Genomic DNA, 25,331 nt, shown 5'->3' on the forward strand with positions numbered 1-25,331 from the left:
GTCAGTAACAACCACAACAGACCAGCTGATGTTGTTAACAATGCCCCTATTAGCCAAGGATCAGAAATTTTGTGATATTAGTTTCTGGGATCATTTCAGGATGGCATTAGACTGACTCATCTCAGGTCCTGGTGCTCTCTTAATTCTTCGGTCACTAGGAATTAGTCCTATCAAGCTTTATCTTGGTCATACCCAACACTGTCCTCAAGCATAAGTTAAGTAGCCCTACTATAGGATCCTAATTGTCAGAAGTTTTCTTCTCTGTGCTTGGCTAAACTCCCATTTGCAAAAGGAGCTGTTTATGCAATTTGATTGCTTTTAAGAGCTGTCCCACCTCCAAATGCCGCCTCAAGGGGACTCTGACACCAACTGAGGCATGTGAGTGCTAAGGTTTAGAGTTGCCCGTGTTTGCTTTCTGATACAGGAATGCCGAAAGAAGCTGAGTGCTGGATGAAAGTGAAAGAGATTATCAGTACAGAAAGTCAGCTCTTTCCTTCTTCCCTGGAAATGGAGTTGTCAGCAGCCGGTTCAAAGCAGACATGTGAGAAAATCACCATGTCTATTTTAATGGAAATGACTTAAATAATTGTCTTGCAGTAAACATGTTTTAAAAATTGATCTTTCTGGGGTTGAGGGAAGCTGGCTATACTAAATGGGCCATGAGCAGGGAGTCAGCCGACTTATTACTGGTTTTACCACTTACTAGACGGGTGACCCTGATCAAATTTTTAGACTGTCTAAACCCTAAGTTTTCTCATCTCTAAAGTGGGAGTCTTGCTGGATTACAGTGTTTGAAAAAAATGATCTATAGGCAGCTCTAAAACTCAGAGAAGAGTGCTTAATAACTTTTCCTTATCTCCCCTCAAGAGGAATATTCATTAGTAAATCACAAGATGATGTTATTAACTTATAGCATGCCCATAATCCATAGCATACATAGAGGCCAAATTGTACCTGTTTTATCCAATTGCTTAGACAATGGTTTTAAACCAGATTCACATGGAACCCTTTATAAAAGCACATTGCCTCTCCATCCCAGGAGGTTGAGATTCTTTAAGTTTGGCGAGGAATCTGTATTTTAACAACTGTATTGATAATTTCAAAGTATGCCAAAGTCTGAAACCCTCTTAGGTTAGGAACAGGTCAATATGAGAGAAAATAGTCATTTTGATTTACTCTAATAACTTTACCATTTAGATTAAAAGATACACCCAATCCATTAATAAAAATGTTAAAACTAGGTTTTTTAAACTCCAGGTAAACATTGCCTAAATCCTTTAGTGCTTCAATTTAGCTAAACCATAAAGTAAGCAGAAACTATAAAGCTTCCTGACTGTAAAAATGGTAAAATTCTAGTTCAAATGTCATGCCTCTCTGGGAAACCTCCCTGTAAATCTCATCGTCCTCTGTGGAACTCATCAAGTCCTCTTTTTGGTTCCTGGATAGTAGCAAATTATATTTAGATGTTTTATCCATGGCCACACCAATTGTGAACTTCTTGGGGGATAGACATGTTTCTCTCTCCTCCTTCAACAAAGCATCAAGCACACAGTAAACCTGAACAATGTGTGCTGATTTTCACTCTGTTACAGGTTTCCTAAAGTGATTTGCCACTTAGTTTAGAAAATTATGGACACACAGAAGATTTAGATGGAATTACTGGTAACATTTTAAATACTTGTTTGAATTTGGAAGTACATTAAACTCTTTAAGAAAAGATGTTTCCTAATCTCAAGTTATTTCTCTCAGGAAAGAAAAACGCAGTAATTTGCCTAAAAGCTTATCCTTAATTTCGGTGTTGATTTAGCGTCTCCTCTAAATACAATCCCCCTTCTCTGCTGCGTAACTGTTTTTAAAAGGATTGGCAATGGATGAATGAATAATAAACAACCCCTTTTACAAACATTTGAAGACCCCATCCAAACACATACACACACACAACATAAAATCTTTCCATGTCAACTTAGTAAGCCCTTAATTTTGCTTTCTAAGCACACAATATTATAAACCACAAAACACACAACCAGTTTAACTCCTGCTGAAATGACATAAGAAGATTCTACTGAAATGCTTAGGGAACTGGTAATTGTGTGCTGAATTTGCTATAGGCTGCACCACTAGAAGAGCTATAAGTAGCAACGGCAGCAAATGTTGAGCAGTCACTTTCCTCAACTTGTCCCTGTCCTTAGGGAGCTCACAGTATGTGATGAAGACAGATACATGAACCATTAATTACCATGTAAGGCAAAAAATGGCACATGGAAGAATATGCAGCTGTGTTCTGGGAACGAGGCAAAAAGAACTGCCTGGGGTCACGTTTGACAGACTGGAAAACATTTGATCTGCCTTGAAGGATGCATAGGAGTTCACTCAAAGATATTCCACTAAGAAAGGTATTATGTTTATCCAGCTTGCTTTTCAGGTCGTTCAGGTTAAAACAGGCTCTAAAAATAGTTTAACAATAAAATATATGAACTAAGGAAGGATTAGATGCAAACAGCCCAGCCAGTACGTTTAGACCACATAAAATCCAGGTATGCTCATGAAAATGCAGGCAGCAGGATGTCCAATTTAATAGGAGAGGAAGAAAAGCAAGGGCACATAAAATAGAAAGGATTTATTCATTTTCCCCAATAAAGACTAAGCACCTTTGCAGGTTCCTGTTAATTCATGAACTTTCCAATTCTTATTCCAGGTACTCACCCTGCTATTCTAAAATAGCTGTTGCAGATAACGGGATTTTATGTAGGCCACATGACCTTAATTTTTATTTCTGCCTCACTCAGCTCAATGTCTACTCAAATTTGTTGGTCATAAACCAGGTATTTAATTAGATTACTTAGCGACACCTAGTGACAGAGATCGGAATCAAGTGCTATTTTAATACAGTGGAGTATGTGCCTCTGTAATTGTCATGCTTTAGCCCAAGACAGCCCTCATTATTCCAAGTTCTCTTTTCAACCTATTTCATTGCAATGATACTAAAGCAAACCCATGCCCAGTATGGCCTGAAAAACAACTAATTAGAGAGAAGAAGTGAGAAAGAGAACAAAAAGGGAGAGAGGGAAGGAGGTGATTGAGGGACTGGGTTGGAATCGCAGAAGACACAAGATCAGCAATGAGGGCTTCTATTTTTATGTATTTATTTGACTGTGTTCATATCAAGAAAGGTAAGACTACCTTGAAGCGGAGGAAGCAATGAGAACCAGGGGCAGTCTAAAGAAAGGCTCAATATTTTGTTTCTGTCTTTTCCACTTGTATTTGAAAGGGCAGAATAAACACATTTATGATGATTTTGAAATTCAAGATACATCCAAATTTAAATGTTTTTAAACAAAAGACAGTTCTTATTGTCATAAATTATAAAATGCCTTCCTCACTTTGCAATTCCTGTTCTTGCATCCCTGTCTATTCATCTTCTCATATCAAATTTTTTCCCCACTAAATGGATCTATTCGGATGGAGTCATTACTGAGTTGGCATTGCTCTAAAAATAAGCTGATGATTTGCTATCAGCAGTATGTGCTATCAAAAAAAAAACATCAACCAAAGTAACAGAAAAGCAAAATAAACATAGTAATTAACATGTTAAAAATCAAAACATAACAAAAATACTAGAAGACAATGTGAGTCTTGTGACAGTTTTAAATGGGTTGAAGGTGCTGATTCTAGGCAAATTCCATCCAAGGGTTCAGCAGGAATCACACAAGAAAGCACTGCTACACATTTTTGAGAAAATACAGAGAACATGAACAATGCTAGAGGACCGAATTCTAGAACAGATTTTTAAGAATGCAGACAAGTGAGCCCTCAGCTGTAAGCATGACACTGGCACAGCCAATTAAGCAGTGGTCTTTCCTTGCTGTGGTCCAGCCCCTTTGCCAACAATGGGTTCACACCCTACAAGTTGAGACCCTTTAGGGCTCTGGGTCCACTGAAACATAAGGAGTGACTTGCTCCTTGGAGGTGGAATCCACAGATTATGTTATACAGAATAGCCCTAATTCTGAGGCCAGAGGTCCCAGTGGGCTCCACTGTTCCATTATGTTATTTTGTACTTGTACAGACATTTATATAGATTTCTACCATCCCATTGCATTATAATAATTTATTGTCATGTCTGTTTTTCTTCTGTTAAACTATGACTTTCACGGGTGGAGTCATGCTGTGTAGTCTTTGACTACTAGCCCAGCCTATTTAATTGTTAATTAAATGTTAACTGAACATCTAGTATGTGCTGTGGACTGAACTGGGCTTTGGGGATACAATGAAGATATATGTCCAGGCCTCAAACTACTTAAAATCTGGTGGAAAATACAAGGAAGATATTACTTCATTTTGGTATGTTTTAGTAAGTGCTAACATGGGGGTAAGCACAGAGTTCTGGGAGCACAGAGTAATGCCACTGGATTTACAGTTTGTAAAAGTGTGGGAAGGCTTCCTGGAGGAGGAGGGGCTGAGGAAAGAGCATGGGAAGGTCATTCTGGGCAGTACAAAGCCTCAAAGACATAAACTAGCACAACATACACTCTCACATGAGATCTAGTGGTCTGCCTGACGCTGGTCCCTTCCCCTACAAACCCATTCTCCACATTGTCCCCAGAGTGGTCTTATCAACATGCAGATATGCAACGTGAAGATCTTTCCATGATCAAGTTTCTTTGATGCCTCCTCATTACCTGCAGAAAAAAAAAAATCAAGCTTCTTTTTTTTCTTTTATTTTTTTGAGATGGAGTCTTGCTCTGTCACCAGGCTGGAGTGCAGTGGCACGATCTGAGCTCACTGCAACCTCCACCTCCAGGGTTCAAGTGATTCTCCTGCCTCAGTCTCCCGAGTAGCTGGGACTACAGGCACGTGCCACCATGCCCAGCTCATTGTTGGTATTTTTAGTAGAGATGGGATTTCACCTTGTTGGTCAGGATGGTCTCAAACTCCAGACCTCATGATCCACCTGCCTCGGCCGTCTGAAGTGCTGGGATTACAGGCATGAGCCACCTTGCCCGGCCAAAAATCCAGCTTAACATAACCTATAAATCCCATCTCACCTCACTGAGCCTGGGTGCCCACTGTGGTGCAGTGCAGTACATTGTACAAAATAGTTTTGGATGAACAAATGAATAAAAGTTGAATGGCTCATGAATTGTAGACAGGAAGAAAATAGCAAGAATACAAGAAGATTATTCTATTTCTATAGGCCATAATCTTCCCACATCATCCTCACAGGGCTTTATCAGGTGGCCAAAACACATTAGAGCAGTAAAGGGTCAAAACATTATTAATGATAAAAGTACACTTTAGGTTATTTCTTTCTTTGCAACTCACTTTAGTTTGGAAATGGCTTTGAGTATCTAAAATGTTATTTGTACTTTATACTTTTGTTTAAGATTTCTTCAGTACTTACTGTACACCATAATATCCTAGGCTAAATCCTAGGATAAATCCATGTATTTATCTCAGTAAAAATCCATAAACTAGAAATGAAGGAGATGCTATGGAAACCTCATTTTTCCAGAGAAAGAGATGAACATTTAGAGGTTAAGGGACTGACAGAATGTCACAGTTGATAACTGGTAGAGCAGAAATTTGAACCCAGGACTGTCTAACTGTAGCACCCATGTTCTTAAATATTCAGTGTGCTGAACGGATCAACCTGATGTAAGCCCAACATGGATCAGGAGAAGGGGGCACTAAGGCTGTATGTTATGACATGAGGACTTGCTCCCAAAGGAACAGCAACCAGAATTCTAATCTCTACTGTTGCAAGTCCAGGCTCCATGTCAACCAGCCTCAGTATCTATATGCTGGGATACAGATCCAATCCAGCAGCTGGGATGCAGAATTGGAGGCAATTCAAATATAAGCGGTGTTCAAGGTCACATTAGTACTTGGGTCATGGTTTCAAGGGACATAGCTATGTGAAGTTGTATCTCCATAGTGAACTGGGACTATGAAACCCAAGGTTTGAGACACAGAGGAAGGGGCTAGGAATAGACAGGGAACCAGCACCACCCTCCCCACACATCATCAAGCCAACTTGAAATTCAAGGAACTGCAATAGACAGAAAGTCAGTAGGAGAGTCCAGTTCATGTAGGCACCAAGTACACAGGGGCTGGTAGAAGGCTGATTTAGTGGGTACCTTGGTGTTGTCATTTGAATGTATCCCCGAAAATTCATATGGTAAAACTTAATAATTAATGTGATCAAATGAAAAGGTACGGGGGTGAATTAGTCTTGAAAATGGAGCCATCATGAATGGAATTGAGGGCCTTATTTAAAAAGATTTGAGGGAGCTATCTCTTCCATTTTGCCTTCCACTTTCCATCATGTAAAGACTCAGTGTTCAAGGTGCCATCTTAGAAGCCTTCAACAGACAACAAGCTTGCCAACACCTCTATTTTAGACTTTCCAGCCTCCAGAACTGTGAGAAATAAATGCCTACTATTTATAAATTATCCAGTTTCTGGTATTCTCTTATAGTGGCACAAGCAGACTAAGACATGAGGTGAACCAAAGTGGTTGCAAGACACCAAAAATACCAAGTTTATGGCAGCAAAAGTAATACTAACTTCCACCTGTTGAAATGTGACATCTACTGGTTTCCCTATCCTGGTAACATAGTCCAGAAAGATGGGATAGGGCTGAGTCAGGTTACAGTGAAGGATTCAGCATCTATGGCTGAGAAGGGCTGAGAAAGGCAGAGAATGACAGTGAACATTGTTGGTGTTTAGCCAGGATTTCCCCAACAAAAAATCCCATGAAACATGACAGTGAGGTTTCAGGTGGGTGTGGGAGATATTTTGGGGAGAAAAGAACTATTCTATGGTGTCCTTAAATAATATTTGTGTAAAAGGTCCTTATTTTTGGAAGACCCACTGTTACTTGTATTTTCAACAAATGGGTCCGAAACCCCGCCATATTATCATATTGCACCATAGCCAGATGCTACAAACTATGAACTTTTTTTCAGTTTTATGAGTGAACATCACAAATACTTTTTTTAAAAAATGGAAGAATAATTTTAATTCCTTGGAAAAATTCGTAAAAACGTTATCAATAAGATGAAAAGATTCAGAACACATTTACTTGTATGCAGCACACACTGAGGACCGAAGCATTGGCTAAAATGAAATACACTTGTAAACAAATGTCTTAGGGAGCGTTTATAGGCGGTCAACTCCACTGTGCAAGGTATACAGCTCACACCCTCTTTCTGAATAGATTTTTGTGATAACTAAAAAGGTCCGATTTTATCTCAAAACATGTTAATACATTTTTAAAAGGCTTGAAATAGGCCAAATTATAATTACATATATTAAAATAGCACAATAATTTGCTTCACAAAAATACTAATGAAAAAATATATTAGGTCTATCTATTAAGAGAAGAAATGTTTGACACATGACTTGAAATGGGGGACATAGATATTTTGGTATAAGCTTTAAAAGATAACATTAATTTCTGGTTCTACAAAAAGACTGACATTAACACTCATCCTATTCTATTCCACAGAATGCTTTGGTACAACTTCAATAAATCCTTATATACTTTAATTTGAGCCATAAATCTATGTTGCTGCATGTTGCTTTTTAAAAGAGTGAAGTCCAGGGTTAACGCCAACCCCTCAACTCTTACACCATGTATTCACAACTACGTCTTCTGAAACCATGCAAGTTACCAGCATCAATGATTGACATTAAAATTATTCTTATATTTGAGCAGCAAATTATAAAAAAAGATGCTATGCAATTTATGATTAGTACAATTGCTAAAATTTAAAGTAGCTCAATTGCTTTAAGATATAACATTCCATATCTCCCTGTATTTATATAACATCTAATGAATACTTTATCTTCTGAAACAGATAATCCTGTCAAAGAACATATTGCAGTTTTCCTTATGAAAAATTAGTTTGAATATAAGTTCTCAGCCTAAAAATCATTAAATTTTAATAAATCATGGAATTTTAAATTCAGAAAGAACCTTGGAGATCACTTAGTCCAACTTATTCTTTTCAGACAGGACAAATGAGGCCAATAAAGGGGAAATGACTTGTCCAAGGTCACACAGTAGCAGAGGCTAGACCCTAGCAATCTCAACAGCAAGATATCTTGGCAAGCTATCTTTCCAAACTTCTGGTTTTGTTTGGTCTCATTGATTAAATTTAAAAACATCAGACACACAGCAATATGATAAACATAGACTTCTACTTCAATTTTAAAGTCAGAACATTAAAATGATTCCTGAGAGTTTAACTACCTGCATTTTATTGAGAATGCAGTCAAGAGTAAATTATGACTAGCTATTGTGATTATCCTCAAATACACACATAAATTACCTTAATGTATTATATGGGGTGGAATAAATTTTGCATTTCAGGTATGTATACTGTGGCAGCTTTTATTTATATTATGCTTGCCTGTAAAGTATTATAAGCATAACACAAATTTGACCTTTAATTCAATATCTCATGTATTAATTAAAAATAATCAGGTAATTAGATACCAAGTAAATAAAACTTTAACTCAAAATCAATTTGCATCCTTTACTTTTCTGAATACTCCAGAACAGAGAGATCATTCATTTGTTCTTGTTTCTTCCAGATATGCATACTATCTGCATCTAGGACATATTATAAACTTGTAAACCACATTTGAGGGTACAAGGACAAAAATGTGCATGTTCATACTTAACAGTCCTACCTTCAACTGGTGCCTTTTCTTAAATAATACTGGACAAATAGTAACATTTTATTAATTAGTTTTTGGTCAAGAGGTTAATATTTTCAAATTGCATAATACAATTAAATATTAAAATAAAAACATACATTACATTATATAGAGATTTAATACCAACCTTTAAATCCTCTTACTAGCAGAAGATAATATGTTTTATTCCTCAGAATGGAATCTGACCTGTACTGTCTTTTACCATGGAGTTATTTTGAATGAAAACTTGCTTGGTTGAATGACAATATACAGTTGAAGTATTTTGTCACCATCAATGTTAGAAACAGCCATCCATATATAAATATATTTATATAAAAATCCATTTTTATATAAATATAAAAATCCATTTTTATATAAATATAAAAATCCATTTTTATATAAATATAAAAATCCATTTTTATATAAATATAAAAATCCATGTATAAATATACTTTTTGAGACATTCCTGCTCTGTCACTTAGGCTGAAGTACAGTGGCACAATCTCGGCTCACTGCAACCTCCGCCTCCCACATTCAAGTGACCCTCCCACCTCAGCCTCTGGAGTAGCTGGGATTACAGGTATGCACCACCAGGCCCAGCTAATTTTTGTATTTTTAGTACAGATGGGATTTCACCATATTGGCCAGGCTGGTCTCAAACTCCTGATCTCAAGTGATCTGCCCACGTCAACCTCCCAAAGTGCTGGGATTACAGAGGTGAGCCACCATGCCCAGCCATAAATATACTATGAAATGCATCAAATAGGATGGATTATAGATTGATGGGGGAATGACGGATGCATAGGTATGTGATAGTGCAAGTAAAGTAAAATGTTCATAGCAGGATTGAGATGGTGGGTACTTTAATGTTTACTCTAAAATTCTTTCCACTATGCTGTATGTTTTAAAACTTTCATAATGTGTTGGAAAAAAGAATCAGTTGGAAATAAGATAGAAGCTTAAAAAATCATGGGATTTCTTCAAAATTATTTATCAGATATTTATTGTCTACCGTTTAAACAAAAATCAAGGATGGCTAAGAAGTCTCATAATCCTCTGAAAATAAGTCAACACAGAACAACCTTTTTATGAAAAAGGGGAGATTTTAAAATATCAAAACAATTCTGATGAACTATATCTTGAGGTAATTCGGATAATATGCATATTACCTGATATTTTGAGGTTATACATATTTACTTAAATTGCGATTATATATAATTTTTACCTGAATTATTTTGAAACTTGATATAGATGTGTGTGTGTGTTTGTATGTATGTACAAATGTACTACAAGCTGCAGGGAAAGAAGAGGAGTTAGAGAAAAAGTAAAAGAAACCATGAAAGAGATTGTAAATATTTAAATAGGTCTGAGGGATAAGGTTTGATCATTTTAGATTAGAAAAATAACCAAAAAAGTTCCTGAAATATGTTGAAGAAAACCCAGGATGGATTGTTTAACTATGACACATGCAAGATATTGGTATCAATATCGTGTCCATGCATGGTATCAAGATCAATATACACGTCCTTATTGCTACAAGAACAGCCTGTTAGGGTCATGGGGATTTAATATGGATTCATTCTCCCTGGCAATGAATTAGAACCACTGGTGAGGCTCTAAAAAGAAACCCTGAAGGGTTTACCCTTCTAAGATTCTGATACCATAAGTCTGAAATGATACTCGGGCATATGAATTGTTCTTAAAGCTAGAGGAGATTGCCATGCACAGCTGGTTTCAAGTACAATTTCCTTACCCCTTAAGATGCAGACAGCAAATTATTTCTTAGTCATTAGATCAGTAGACCTATAAATTTCTCTTTAAATTATTAGTCCTTGCTGTGGTCTCCTCCCATTTTGTTCAACTCTGCTCTTAGATGAAAGGATGTTATTTCCTCGAAGGTTCCAATAAACCATTGTTTCGCACTCAAGGAATATACATTTATAAGATTTAATTGTAGTCTTTTTTTCCCCAAAAGACTTGAAATAGACAAGAAGTTAGTCCATTGGGGTTTGCAAAGGGGCATAGGATATAAATAGAAGAAAGGAGAAGGGTAATGCCAATTCAATAAACCCTGGTGTAACACTTTTATCTTTTATCATGTGAAGAACTTTCCACAGATTTGAGGTAGAATGTCATCAGCTAGCCAGGTCCAGTATAGTGAAGGGTGGTCATGAATTCTAGCATGCCTGGGAGAGTGCTGGTTTGTGACTACTCTCCCAGTATCATTAATAATGTCTCTTTCACTCTTTAAAGTACCCTGGACTTTAGACAATAGTTATATGGTCACTGTAAGGTTAAGAGTGTTTTGAACCAGGTGCAGTGGCTCATGCCTGTAACCCCAGAACTTTGGGAGGCTGAGGCAGGCGGATCACCTGAGGTCAGGAGTTCAACATCAGCCTGGACAACATAATGAAACCCCATCTCTACTAAAAATACAAAAATTAGCTGGGGTTGGTGGTGTGTGCCTGTAGTCCCAGCTACTCGGGAGGCTGAGGCAGGAGAATCACTTGAACCCGGGGGGCGGAGGTTGCGGGGAGATGAGATCCCACCACTTCACTCTAGTCTGGGCAACAAAATGAGACTATCTCAAAAACAACAAAAAAGGTTGTTTTGGAGATCAGATTATAAATATAGATTTGGCAAGTTTCTTAATCTTACTGAGCCTTTGTACCTTCAATTGTGAATTGTCAATATTATCTTGAAGGTTGTTGTTGTTGTAAGGGTTAAATTAAATGATCAAGGTGAAGTGCCTGGTCATGAGCCTAGATCCCTGTGAAGGTTCAGCCATCAGTAGTAGTTAATACCAGGATAGATAGTGCAGACTTGCGGTCTGCCTGGATATAAATGAAGGTACTATCTATCACTTCTTAGCAGTGTGACTTGGAACAATTTTCTTATCTTCTCTAGGCTATTCCTCAGCTTCTTCTCTGTGAAATGGATATAAGGGGAGTCCTTGCATACAGTGTGTGTTGTAAGGAATAAATAAAGTAGAGTATACATAGGGCTTTGAATAATACCTGGCACATAATACTCAATAATATATTATGATTAATCCAATAAACTTAGGTTTTTAAAATAGTTTTATTAGTGGACAAAAGACTGGTGGGCAATCTACTGCATACAAAATGACATCTGACTTCATATGAAGGTGTTTCTGTGGTATAAACATACTGACAGTAAAACACTCACAAAATGTTGGCTCCTATTTTGACCTTTGCCATTCTATTATTTCACTTTCATGAATTATAGTTATTTTTGCTCTCTTTTTTGTTTTGGCATGAGTGGTCAGAACCTGTTCTAGTTTGTTCTCTTGCTGTCATTGTCTTAACTTCCATTCTGAGCAGGTGAGACCACAGAATTAGACTGAGGCATGACCTTGGGACTGCCTTCTGGATGAGATGAAGGGTTGGGGAAGAACCAAAAGAGCATGGACCATGTGTTAAGACAACTTGCTCAGAAGCTAACTAATAGAAAAACACTTGTTTCAACCGCAGATTCCAGTCTAAAGGAGCTAGAAGGTAGCAAAGTGTAAGTACCAGGCTTGGGGTGGTAGGGAGGCGGGAGAAGGAGGCTGGCAAGTTTTTATGAAAACCTCCAAACTAAGTTTATATTTAATGTTTCCATCCCTTGATATAATAAAATAAGATGGTAGGCTAATAGCACGGAATGAAGTAGTGCTAATTTATTCATATAGGTGTATCTTCGCAGGGTCAGGTGGAAAACTAATAAAATTAAACATGATACTCTAATCTGAATGTTTGTGTCCTCCCCCAAATTTATATGTGGAAAACTAATCACCAATGTGATTGTGTTCAGAAGTGGGAAGTCATTGGGAAGTGATTAGATCATGAAGGTGGGGACTTTGTGAATGGGATTAGTGCCCTTATAACAGAGGTCCCAGAGAACTACCCTGTCTACCCATGTGAGGACAAAGGGAGAAGGCACCATCAATGAACCAGGAAATGAGCCCTCCCCTGACACCAAATCTGCTGGTGCCTTGACTTTGGACCTCCCAGTCTTCAGAACTATGAGAAATACATGTTTGTTGTTCATAAGCCACCCAGTTTATGGTATTTTGTAATTCAGCCCAAATGGACTAAGACACATGGCATTCTTTAATTTGTCTAGCAAAAAAAATTTTGTTAGCTCACACTGAACTATCAATATAGCTACTTCTACTGAATCGAAGAAACATATGTAAACTGTAACTAGTTTATTGAAATTGCTGAAGTTGGTAAGATGCAAACAGAAAGCAACTTTATATTTCTCAAGTAATCTCTCAACTTGGTCTTCCCCACCCCTCGGTTGCTCTCAGATAAGAAATCTCATTTCTTTTTCAACACACACATACACATCCAATCAGCGTAATATGAAAATTTCAAACTCTCACCCAATTTAAACCTTTTCTCTTTCCCTGGGCTGGGTCTGCTTCATGCTTAGGAACCTGCCAAGGGGAAGGGGTGCATATAAAGCTCGTTAGTTAAGGTTCTGGAACAGATAAATCCTGAAATACAGTGGCTTGGCACAATGAAAATTTAGTTTGTCTTATAAAAAGTGGAACTAGCTATAGTGGGATAAGGGCAACTCCACCAACTGTCTGCTGCTGGAATTCTTGTGAAAGGAGAAAAATAACCCCCTATTATTTTAGGTTATTAAAATAACCAGAAAGACGAGATCACACTGTATTAACAAATAATGTGCTGGAGACAAAAGGACTGGACGGTGCTTTTGTTTTGATGTATTTTATTATTTTGTTTTTTCTGTTTTGTTCAGAAGGATGATTACTCAACTGAAAAATTATGGTAAAAGCATTTTTTGGAGCAAATCAAAAATCAGAATAAGTGGCAAGATTGTAAAGAACACTCAGTTGCCATAGATGCGTTAAAAGTTCCTAAGTCTAGGGGAATTACCCAAAACACACAAGTGTGTTCAGATAGAGCCACTGAACCACGCTTTGTTGAGAGCTCAGCCGGAAGCTGACCCATTACAGGGCCTTTGTGTCTGGTTTGCCCCCTCTGCTGGAAGCATCTATGCCCCACAATATCCTCATTGTGCTGGGTAGTTAGTAACTTACACCTAGGGCTCCGCTGAAGGTGCATCTTCTCCAGGAAGCCTTTCCTGGCTCCCGAGGCTGGTGCAGAGACTACTGCTGCACATTCCCTGAGCACTGACTGCACTGTCCTCTAAAGACTCATCAGGAAACCCTGCCTGTAAATTAACTGTAAGAGGACTGTACCTCAGTCCCTGTTGCATCCCCTGGATTTGGTATAGTGCCAGGCACTACTGGAACTTAAGTGTTCAGCAAACATTTCTTAAATCAATGAATTAAACACATTATTGTATCCTTCTCCATCCTTGCTCATAGGAGAGTTTTCCTGCTCTAAGGCCAAAGCTAAATAAATCATTTTGTCTGAGCATGCAGTCATAGTCTGAATGGTAGTATACAGAGATACCTGGAGGAGGGAGTATAAAAATACACTGTCCTGAAAAAAAAAAAAAAAAAAAAAAAAAAAAAACCCACTTCATTAGGTCCAAAGCTGCAGCAGTGATATCTGGACAAATATTCAATTCTTATGCCACTCAATACTCAAACATGCAATACACTAGAATAGTTTCCCTTAATCAAGCACTTAGTTTATCAAGACTTGTGCTAAAAATTTACAAGTTTTAAATCCTAACAGTCCCAAAAGATAAAATTATTCTCTCCCATTTTACAGTTGAAGAAACAGGCTGAGAGATAAAACGACCCACCTAGGACCTCACAGATGGCAGCTTCCAGAGGTGATCCTCAACCCAAAATCTGCTTAATCCTCAACTCTTACACCTTGTGTTGGCTTATTAGGGCTGCAGTGATAAAGTACTGCAAATGGGTGGCTTATAAAAATAGAAATTTATTCTTTCACAGTCTGGAGACTAGAAATTTATAATCAAACTGTTTTTCCCTGAGACTCTAAGTAGAAGCCTTCTTTGCCTCTTCCTAGCTTCTGGAGGTGGTCATCGAGGATGGACATTTTTTGGCTTGCAGCTGTGTCTTTCAAAGCACTGCCTGTCATCACATGGCCTTTTTCCCGTGTATCTGTCTTCACATTATCTTCCCCATAAGGACACCAGTCACATTGGATCAGAGCCTACTTTAATGACCTCATCTTAACTGATTACATCTGAAACGATTCTATTTCCAAATAAGGTGACATTCTGAGGTACTAGGGGTAGGACTTCAACTGTGTGGACACAGTTCAACCTGTAACATACCTACCCACTATTACACTTCCTCTCTGAGAAATGTGGGAGTGGCATGCTTTTCTTGATATTGAGAGCACAGAAAACAAATTGTTCTGAAGAGGCACAACAGAATAACAATAAAGTAGAGGGAATCCTGAAAAGCACATCTAAACACCAATTGCATTAATCCTAGTTTCCATCATGAAATTTCAGTCAATAAAATATACTCCTTAAACTGTTTCCATGTTAATAAGGATGCTACTGCCATGAGGAAGTTGAACAGAAGCAAAGTCTTACACTTAAAAAAATGTTAATTTTTACATTGGGGATTTGACTTCATTATACAGAAAAAAATGTTAATTTGATCAATGTAAGGAACAAAAGCAGACGTGTGAGTAGGGTTTCGTGCAGCTAATTGTCTAAGTTTAATCAAAAGATTGTGTAGTATTTGTTGTCAGCAGTGGGAGATGAAGCCAGCTATCCCCATACAATTTGTGCTTCCTCTTCCAGAGTGTGGAGCTGCCACTCAGAGGTTACATTACTACTCACCACTGGGATGTGAGCTGAAGTCATGTGTCACTTAAAAGTTTCATACTCTCATTTCCCATCCATTGGTTAGAGGTGAGAAGATCAAAGATGTAGAGGCTTAAGACAAAGGAGTGCCCCAAATTAGTGTGTAAAGGAAAACTGCCTAGCAACCGGGACATATATTGGTTAGGTAGAAATAACACGTTAGGGTTTATGTGTTACAGCAGTTAGCGCTATCCTAATTAACACAAAAAGATATACCTTATAGAGCATCATTACAATTAAAAATATTATGTTGGATTAAAGGTCAAGTGTATGCAATGAGAAAATGGATAACACAAGCTGGAAAAAATGGAAACCAGTATTATACAGAGACAAAATATTTGGTAAAATTGCCATGTGTCATAATTCAGGCAGACCATATGTCTACTGAGCATGTGGCTTTAAGAAAAGTGGTTGAAAAGAATATTAATGTAGGGTATTTTTCTTGCTACTTTTAGCAAGATATTATAAAACAAACAAACAAAAAAGACCTTTAGCAAGTCAGCAAAAATTGGCTCATTTGAAATCACAGTTGGACATATGTGACTTCACAGGGAAGGAAAAGCTAACTCCTAGAATCTGAGGAAAGAAAGACTGAAAAATAAAATCTTAAGAGGCCTATTATGATTTCTCAGTTGAATCAAGTGATTCAGTCCCATGGCAAAAACCACCATAAGGCTATTTCAGTCCCACCCAAGCCTGTTCTTTCAAACACTCCAAAGCAGTTACTATAAAGTTGAAAGATAGGGACACAGGGAGAGGAAACAGAAAAAGCAGACGTATGAATCTACCTTTAGGAGATAATGTGGGATATGATTATTGGTACATGGGACTGACCGAAAACAAAGAGATTAGAAGCCTACTGTATTTCTGAGGAATCTCTACTGCCAAAGACATCAGTAAAATAATATGTATTAATCTGTACTCACACTGCTAATAAAGACATACTGAGACTGGGTAATTTATAAAGAAAAAGATTTAATGGACCCACAGTTCCACATAGCTGTGCCACAGTGCCACAATCATGGCAGAAGGTGAAGGAGTAGCAAAAGCACATCTTACATGGCAGCAGGCAAGAGAGTTTGTGCAGGGGAACTGCTCTTTATAAAACTGTCAGATCTCATGATACTTATTCACTGTCATGAGAACAGCATAGGAAAACCTGCTTCCATGATTCAATTACTTCCCACAGGGTCCCTTCCAATGACATGAGAATTATAGGAACTACAGTTCAAGATGATATTTGGGTGGGGACACAGCCAAACCATATCGTACGTTGATTATTCAATCTTAAAATCCATGGGACCTCAAACTTCCATAGGGAAAATATAGACAGTGAAAGCACTGCCGATCCTGTGGAGAGTATCCTTCTCAATGCCCACTTCAGATAGGCCAGGGAAAATACCCGAAAAGAGATTTTTCATAAAACAGAGCCAGGCTCCACAGAGAACAAATGAGAGGAATTTTCTTCCTGAGAGAGATTCAGGATCTGACCTAAGAAATTCTCTCCCCTTTAGGCTGCCTCCTATATTCTTTGACATGTCTCTTTTTTTGGGAAAACTCATGTTCAGCTTTTTCTGGTTCATCTTGTACTTTTTCTGTTCCATTTTAAAATCAGCCCTGAAATCACATATTGTTTCAAGGAGTTCAGCTTTCTCTTAATGGGGAATACCTCTCAGTAATCAAGATTTAGTGTGGTGTGCTCATTGTAATTGGAATGATTTCACTTCTAGACCCTTTTGCAGACACCAAGGGTTGAGGGGGATGAGACACACACACATCCCTATTTTTCTACATCTATTACTTCCCTGGATGGTGCCATCTCAAGAGTTTGTATTTGTAGTGATGGTTTTTGCTGCAGCTCTGGGGACAGTAGAGCCCCTCGATATCTACAGCCAGTTCCAAATGTTCTTCAGTAAGCTCATGTTTGATCTATATCATGTTCATAATTTTAACCTAGAAAAATGTTGAGAAATATAAGCAGACAACCACTTTGGCTACATAAAATCTCAATGAAGCACCCACAGAATTCTTAACTTTAAACAATGATACTTCCTGATATAGTCTCTAAGATGAACTGTTCACAAAATGTGCATCATAGAAACCAAATGAAATTGTTTTCTCTTTGTCACCTTATCAGAAATGTCTTTTCTAACCACGCTACTCCTTTCTTGGCTGTTCTTTGTTCCTTGTACTTACCACCATCTGACACATATGTTTACTTGTTTATATGTCACGAGCAGTCTCCTCCCCAGTAGATTGTAAACTGAGAGTGGGGACTTTGTTTCCCTCATTGCTGCCTACCTAGTCCCTAAAAGAGTACCCAAGATATGATAGATAATAAGTATCTACTGAATCAACAACCCATGGATGGACTGACTGAATTATTATTTCTATACTAGGCAAAAGCTACATAGTATCTTCACAAATAGTGATTTCACTTTTGGAATATTAGATTGGTAGCATTATCTTCTTGAACTTACTAAATGGCAAGATCATTCATCTATGAAATCCACTGCTGGATTTCGATATTAGACCCTGTCTTCTATTTATAAGGAAATTTGTATTTTTACTCTTATTGAGGGGGGTTGGACCCAAAGATTGGGAAAGCACACATCAGGTTATCAAAAAAGAACTTTATTTCTTTTATTAAGAAATAATTTTTATAAGGGCAGGCCAGAATTCATATTTTCCCTTGCTTGAAAGTATTAAATTAGCCATCCAGAATTCTTCCTGTTTCTCTTCCTATTCCTCTTCCTCCCTCTCCTTTTGAGATCTCAGACTAACGGACATTACTCAATTGATACATCTTAATTTCACCTTGGTAAGAGGTGAAGATAAGGTCCGATTTTTAGTATAATTTACTTCTAGCATAAACTTTTACTATGTACCATAAATCTATATCAAAATTGCACATTATTCCAAAATTTTAAAGAAAAACAATCTTTTTAAAGTAATCAAATATCTCCAACACAAAACAGCAGTTAATGTCAAAGTCTTATGAAACTGGATGATAAGACCGTGTTCCTCAGAACAGTTGTAAGATCTGAGAGCGACAGAATAGTAAACAATAAAAAAATGTGAACAGAACATGAGCATCTGCAGGGCTTGGTTTATCACTGTCATTTTCATTAAAGTCTCAGAAATTTCAGAGATATAAGCAGTAAGAAATACAGAGAGAAGATTTGATTTCATAAAATTTGCAGATTTATTGCATCTGCCATAACACAATTACCATTATGCTCAGTAAATAACAGTGTTTCTTTAAAAAACAGTAATTTTATGCCAAGTTAATATTTTGAAAGATCTCAATTCTTGATGTGTTTGTGGGTTAATGACATACCAACTCAGTTAATACACTTAGGACACTTATCTGATAATTTCTAAGGCAGTGAAAGTAGTTGAAAATGTTGCCTTCAGAATTAGAAGGCGGGGGAACTGAATCCTGTTTCTGCCACCCATTTGCTATGCAATCTTGGGCGTGTGGTTGAACGTTGTCCCCGCTGTTTCCCATCTGTACAATGGGGGTGGTAAGAAGAGCACTCACAGTATTGGATTGGATTGTTCTGAAGATTAAGAATTAATCCATCTGAAGCACCTGAGAAAATGCCTGGCACATAACGGAGCACAGGATTTTTCTGGATTCCTTTGACTTTCCAAGAGGAGTCAAAAGGATCTCTGAACTACAAAATACTGGATTGTCAGAATTAACTGTATCTGCTTCATAAAGTTTCATGGGGCATAATAGATTCTAGTTTAGGTTAACTGGCTTTGGTTGCGTTTCTATTTCCACTTAATTTCTTAAATTGTCCTACACGGCTCTCTGGAAAGCAGGAGTGACACTTCCATTCTACCATATGATTGGCAAAAGTCTTCTGGCCCTTGACCGAGTAGATTCTACTTAGAACAAGGATGTTTTGTTCCTATTTAAAAAATATGTATTGTACAGCTCAACACTAGAGCTCTAACAGAATCACTGATTTATTCATTTCTCCTTTGGCCAACCAAAGGAAAGAAAAGCAAAGTTTGAGGCTCTTGTCTCACCTCAAAGAAGTACATTTTATAGTTCTTCAGAGCTTTCAGATGCCAATTTCAATACATTCTTCTCTGACAACAAATTAACATGCAGTGTTTTAAGATTAAAGCTTAACATTCCACAGGAGACAGAGTTTAACTCTAGAAGGCCAGCTTTCTCCCAGGGGACCTCTTACCAATATCTTTGCAAGGACATATTCATGGTAACTAGAGACCTAGATTTTGTTCTCGTGAATGTTATTGACCTTCAATTTCACTAAGCAAGTATCCTCTAAATAGCTTTATGTTTAGAATTCTGTTCTCTTTTTACACCTGCAAAAACAGTGCTCTTCTCTGAGCAGAGCCCCCTTTACAAACAGTAGTTAACTAGTATGCCTTGTAGTTTTTAGGCTACAGAAATAATTTTATTTGCCTACATTTATTCGGAAGTACAGTTTCTAAAGATATCTAAGACCCAATAAGAAAGACTTTTAAGGAAGGCACATTAAAGCTACTCCTCTCTGCTTCTGTATTTTCCTTGTCTTAGAGTATGCATCTGCTGGTGTGCCATTGGTCTGAAATAGGTCATGTGGAGACAGGAAACTGAAATATTGACCATGGAGCTGCCAATGATATACTTTTTAGAGGTGATGCATGAGATGTTGTCTGTTGCTGACCCAAGTCATTTCTGCCTCTTTCCAGCTAATAGAATCCCAATTTGTTCAAATAGGGACCTTCGCCAGGGATGAACCATGATTGAGCTAAGTAAACCAGGCTTTCTACTGTCATCTCTCTTGGATATAATTGGTCGGATGATGAGCAGGTGACCTAGTTCAACTGCAGGTGGAGACACCTGGGGAGGACTTCTTTTCCCGACTAAAAAGACAAAGCTGTGCAAAAAGGAAAGCTTTAACTTTCTCCCCTTCTTTCTTCCTGGAATATGGCTCTGGTTCCTGAGATGCAACAGATGTTTTGTGACATGAGCAAAAAGTCCAAGGATGAAAGGTAAAGATGAAGATGGTAAAACAGAAAGACAGAAAAGCCCTGATTCCTTGGTGGGATCATGGAGCAGCTGAACCTCCTCTAGCAACTGTAGGCCACTGGAATTCTCCTTATAGAAGAAAAATAATCCCCTATTCTATTAGGTTACTGAAGTTTGGGTTGCCGTTTCTTGCAACTGAATGCCTGACATAGATGGGTTCTCCTGAGGGTTGTTGTGAGACTCTATTGCTAACATAGTAAGTAATTTGGGTGTTTTCATTTGGGTTCCCTCAATAATAGACCTTATGACAAGGATTAGGGTGCAAGTGGTTCACTTCAGAGGCGAAGGAAATATCAATAAGCAGTTAGGGAAGTGAAACAGACAAAAAGCAGCCAATGAAGGGTGCATTATCAAGTCGGCTACCACTGTGAAGAAACTCTACAAACCAATGGAAAAGACATGCCTCAGGGGTAAAGTGGCTAGGGTATTTACATACCAACTCATTTATCAGTTGAGGAATGCTTCCAGGGAACATTAATTCCCTGGCATATCTGTCTACCATGTAGGAGGCACACTGGGCTTTAACAGTCAGAGAAACCCTCAGGAGAAGAAATGCAGGGACTGATCACTGTAAGTCCAGCTAGCATGCATTGAAAAACTAGGAGATATGGAAGGACAATCAAGAGCATCTGCTGCAACTAATGAGCTGCTGTTACAGGCAAACACAGGTATTAACAGCTATAATCGCTGCATTCATCTCTAATAAGAGACACTTTAAAAGTACCTTACAGACACATGTGTCTCCCTGCTAACTCCAAGTCTAAGTATAATCAGACTCCTCCTTCCCTGATCAATCCCCATAAACGTGCCCTAAGAGTCATTGACTATTTCTTCCTGAAGTCAAAATTGATGGTAAATTTAAAAAGGTATGCATTCAATATGCCCTTTGGCTCTGACTTATGTTGGCCAAGGAAGGAAAGAGGATTGGGATTTAAGTGAAAGGTGAACAAACAGTATTCATCTTTCATCTGTATTTAGTCTCATATTTCCTCCCTACCCTTCCCATTCTGGTTTGGAGAAGTAACACCTGCCGGGCGCAGTGGCTCATGCCTGTAATCCCAGCACTTTGGGGGGCCAAAGCGGGTGGATCACCTGAGTTTAGGAGTTTGAGACCAGCCTGACCAATATGGTGAAACCCCATCTCTACTAAAAATACAAAAATGAGCCAGGCATGGTGGTGTACGCCTGTAGTCCCAGCTACTTAGGAGGCTGTGGCAGGATAATTGCTTGAACCCAGGAGGCGGAGGTTGCAGTGAGCCGAGATAGCACTCCAGCCTGGGGACAGAGAGAGACTCCGTCTCAAAAATAAAAAAGTTACACCCTACTCTATTTTAAAAGTTTACTCATTTCTCTTCTCTTTCTCCACCTTCCTGCGATACATCCATAAGACCTGACTCACCTGTTTCATCATTCCTACTCCACGTTAAAAATAAAACATTATGATATGCTCCATGTATTAGTTTATTTTCATACTGCTATAAAGAACTGTCTGCGACTGGGTAACTTATAAAGAAATAGGTTTAATTGACTCACAGTTCAGCACGGCTGGTGAAGGTCTCAAGAAACGCACAACCATGGTGGCAGGTGAAGGGGAAGCAACAAACCTTCTTCGCAAAGCGGCCGGAAGGAGCAGTGCCGAGCGAAGGAGGGGAAGAGCTCCTTATAAAACCATCAGATCTCGTGAGAACTCACTCACTATCATGAGAACAGTGTAGGGGGAAGGGCCCCCATGATTCAATTACCTCCACCTGGTCTCTCCCTTGACAGGTGGGGATTATGGGGATTACAATTCAAGATGAGATTTGGGTGGGGAGGCAAAGCCTAACCGTATCGTTCCACTTATGTTTTATTGGATTTACATATTTGTTGGAGGTGGGTTAATATGGTTGATAAAAGTAGCACTGGACTAGAAATTGTACAAAACCCGAATTCTTTTACCAAATGTATAAATAGACTAGCTGAAAGAACATGTGCAATGCACTTACCTTTTCCATGGCTCAGTTTCCAGATGAAGAAAATTCAGGGTTTGACAAAACCAGCTCTAATGACCCTTCTTACTCTGAAGGTCTAATTCTTCAGTTGACTTGGAGGCTAGCTGCCTCTGTCTATGTCGTGTTTGTTTTATGACTCAGATTATTTCCTCCTAGAAGGCTTTCTATGGAGCTAGTCTAACTAGGCAGTGAAATAGGAAGCTAGCCCCATAGTCCTATTGAGATGAAACTAAGGGAAGGAATCCTTTCCTCAGATTCAAACCCTATTCCCTGTTATTCTACCAGTATAGTTTTATTTTATCATGTAAAGGCTTTGCCAGTTTTACTAAGTATCATTCTGGAGAATGGGGATTACTCTTTAATGAACAGATATCATATCAATTAACACTATAGCAGAAAATAATGGGGGTGGGAAGGGTAATGGCAGGTAGAGTAATAAAGACAAGAAGAGAAAAATAAAGAATGAGGCTAAGGGGGAAGATGGAGGGTGTGGAAAGACCAACTTTGCTTACTTTGTCAATTTATTCTGCCTAACACCTCCTTTATACAATGTCCAGCATAGCCCCAAGTCATGTGCGGGTGAGTGATTTTGATGGGATAATGACATGACACTTTTAGTCAATGGTATTTATGGAGGACAGAAGAAGAATGAAATTAAATCAAAACAAAAATGAGTTCCTTTTTTCAAAAATAGAATCTTATTTTCATGCTGAATGGATCAGCATCCATAGTTTGAACTTTTAATAAATACATGAGAATGTAAAAAACATAACTTACAGCAAAATTCTACATTTGTTAGCTTTAAAGTTATTACCGAGTTCTCACCTTCACTTATATAACACCTGTCATTTTTCAATCTAAATCAGCCATATGTGCTTCAAAGGAGAATAGCCTGCTATTTAGAGCTTCCCAGCCATTATCACAAAATCAGACCACCACTCAGCACGCTGTCACTCAGACAGAAAAGGAATGCCATCTTATCTGTGCAATTTGTCACCCGAATGCTCTGAAGCTCCTTTGCTTCACAGCTAGGGTGCAAGTTAATTCATCCAACAAGTCAGACATCATTTTCCTAAAAAGGTCAGCTTGATACACTCAGAGACCACAAGCATGTATGCAGCAAGCTTCCAACAGCCACCTTGATATCTTTTCAGCACTGTCACATTTGCACGTGATACAAGGAACTAGCTCAAGAATTGGTGGTGAGTCTATGGGCTGCCAGATTCTCCTATCTGTGCTGAAAGAAACAATGGAATGCCTCTTGGATCCAAATTCTGTTCATGCAGTTGGTGTGAATTTTCATTTGGCCTCTGTTCCCCAACTATAGCCTGAAATCTTAGAAACATTGTATCTTACAAACATAGAAACTATGATCATGAACATGACATTTCTTTTGCTCTTTAGCATAGCCCATCTGTATTCTTTACACTAAGGCAAGAGGCAAGCAGAAGACAGAGAGAAAGAAAAAGGCCTTCCGGGAAAGGAAGCCCCCTTTTCAGTCTGCCCAGGCGAAAGTAGATTTACTCTGAGGATTCACTTCAAGGGTGAAGCTTTAGGAGTCCTTCACTTGCTCTGGTTTCATAAATATTCACCTTCTTACATACATTTGGATTAAATGTTCATGTTTTTTCTAAAAGAAATTGTACAAACCTGAGGACCCATGAACTTAGTTTCACCCCTCCTACTAGGGAATCCTAGCAACTCCAAATGGCCTTTGTCACCATCTGATTCTTCAATTCCAATTTCCACATTGTTGTGTAAAAACAAGAAGCTATAGACAACAGTTGAGTTGTAAAGTTATCTGGTGTACTTTATTAATAGCAGTGATTGATGTGAATAATTGACAATCTGGAAAATCCTGAATACTTAACAAACAGTATTATTTATATCTATCTACTTTACTTTACTTACATAGATGGAGGCTTTTTTAAAGAGTGTTACTTGTGAAACATGTTTTTAAAATTATTTTATCTTATTTTATGTTATTAGACCCCTGAGAACTCAAGTTAATAGAGATTAGCAGTATGATTTTTATTAATATTTTTAAGTATTTACCTTCCAGACCATTGTAAATGGGATGGGCAATAATTATAAATTTATCATTACAATAAAAAGAATGTTAAGAAGAATATAAAAATTACAAAATCCCAATCCATCTTTTCACAAATTGACTGTCAAATGCATTCTAATGGGAAAATGATTAGTAAAAAAAGACATAATATACTGACATTGAGCATATTTTATACTGAACAAGACTGTTTAAAATTCTTCACATAGCATGTTCAGGCTGCATTTTAATTAAATGCCATGCGGAAGTGCTCAGCTTTTGAACCTGCAATATTCCCAGGATAATAGTAAATTTCCAGGGAAAATTTGAGCTGCTAAAAAGTTAGCTCTGAACATGTCCTCTGTTCCTTATGATTTCAATGTAATGACCTTGCCACTCAAAAAAATCCATTAAAATATTTTCTCTCATAAATGATAACTTTGATAGCAAATGTCTTGGAAGCATAATAAAAACTAATACTCACATCACATCATGTTATTTAAAATTATTTTCACGTACTTTGTCTCATTTAAACAACATATCAACCCTATCAGTTTTATTTTTTATTTTTGTATTTTACTTTAAGTTCCAGGGTACATGTGCAGAACGTGCAGGTTTGTTACATAGGTATACATGTGCCATGGTGGTTTGCTGCACCTGTCAACCCATCATCTAGGTTTTAAGTCCTGCATGCACTAGGTATTTGTCCTAATGCTCTCCCTCCCCTTGCCACCCAACA

The 25,331-nt window shown here is 38.0% G+C and overlaps 1 long non-coding RNA gene across 1 annotated transcript in view; it reads left to right on the forward strand.

Annotated features, from left to right (window-relative positions):
- Positions 1–24,150, forward strand: part of LOC105537102 — a 35,601-nt gene extending 11,451 nt beyond the window's left edge. The window contains exon 3 of the long non-coding RNA XR_001005674.1: positions 23,950–24,150. This is a non-coding gene — a long non-coding RNA (uncharacterized LOC105537102). The remainder of the gene's footprint in view (positions 1–23,949) is intronic.
- Positions 24,151–25,331: the final 1,181 nt, after the last annotated feature.

Source organism: Mandrillus leucophaeus, unplaced genomic scaffold (assembly GCF_000951045.1).
Source record: "Mandrillus leucophaeus isolate KB7577 unplaced genomic scaffold, Mleu.le_1.0 Scaffold169, whole genome shotgun sequence".
Lineage (NCBI taxonomy): Eukaryota > Metazoa > Chordata > Mammalia > Primates > Cercopithecidae > Mandrillus > Mandrillus leucophaeus.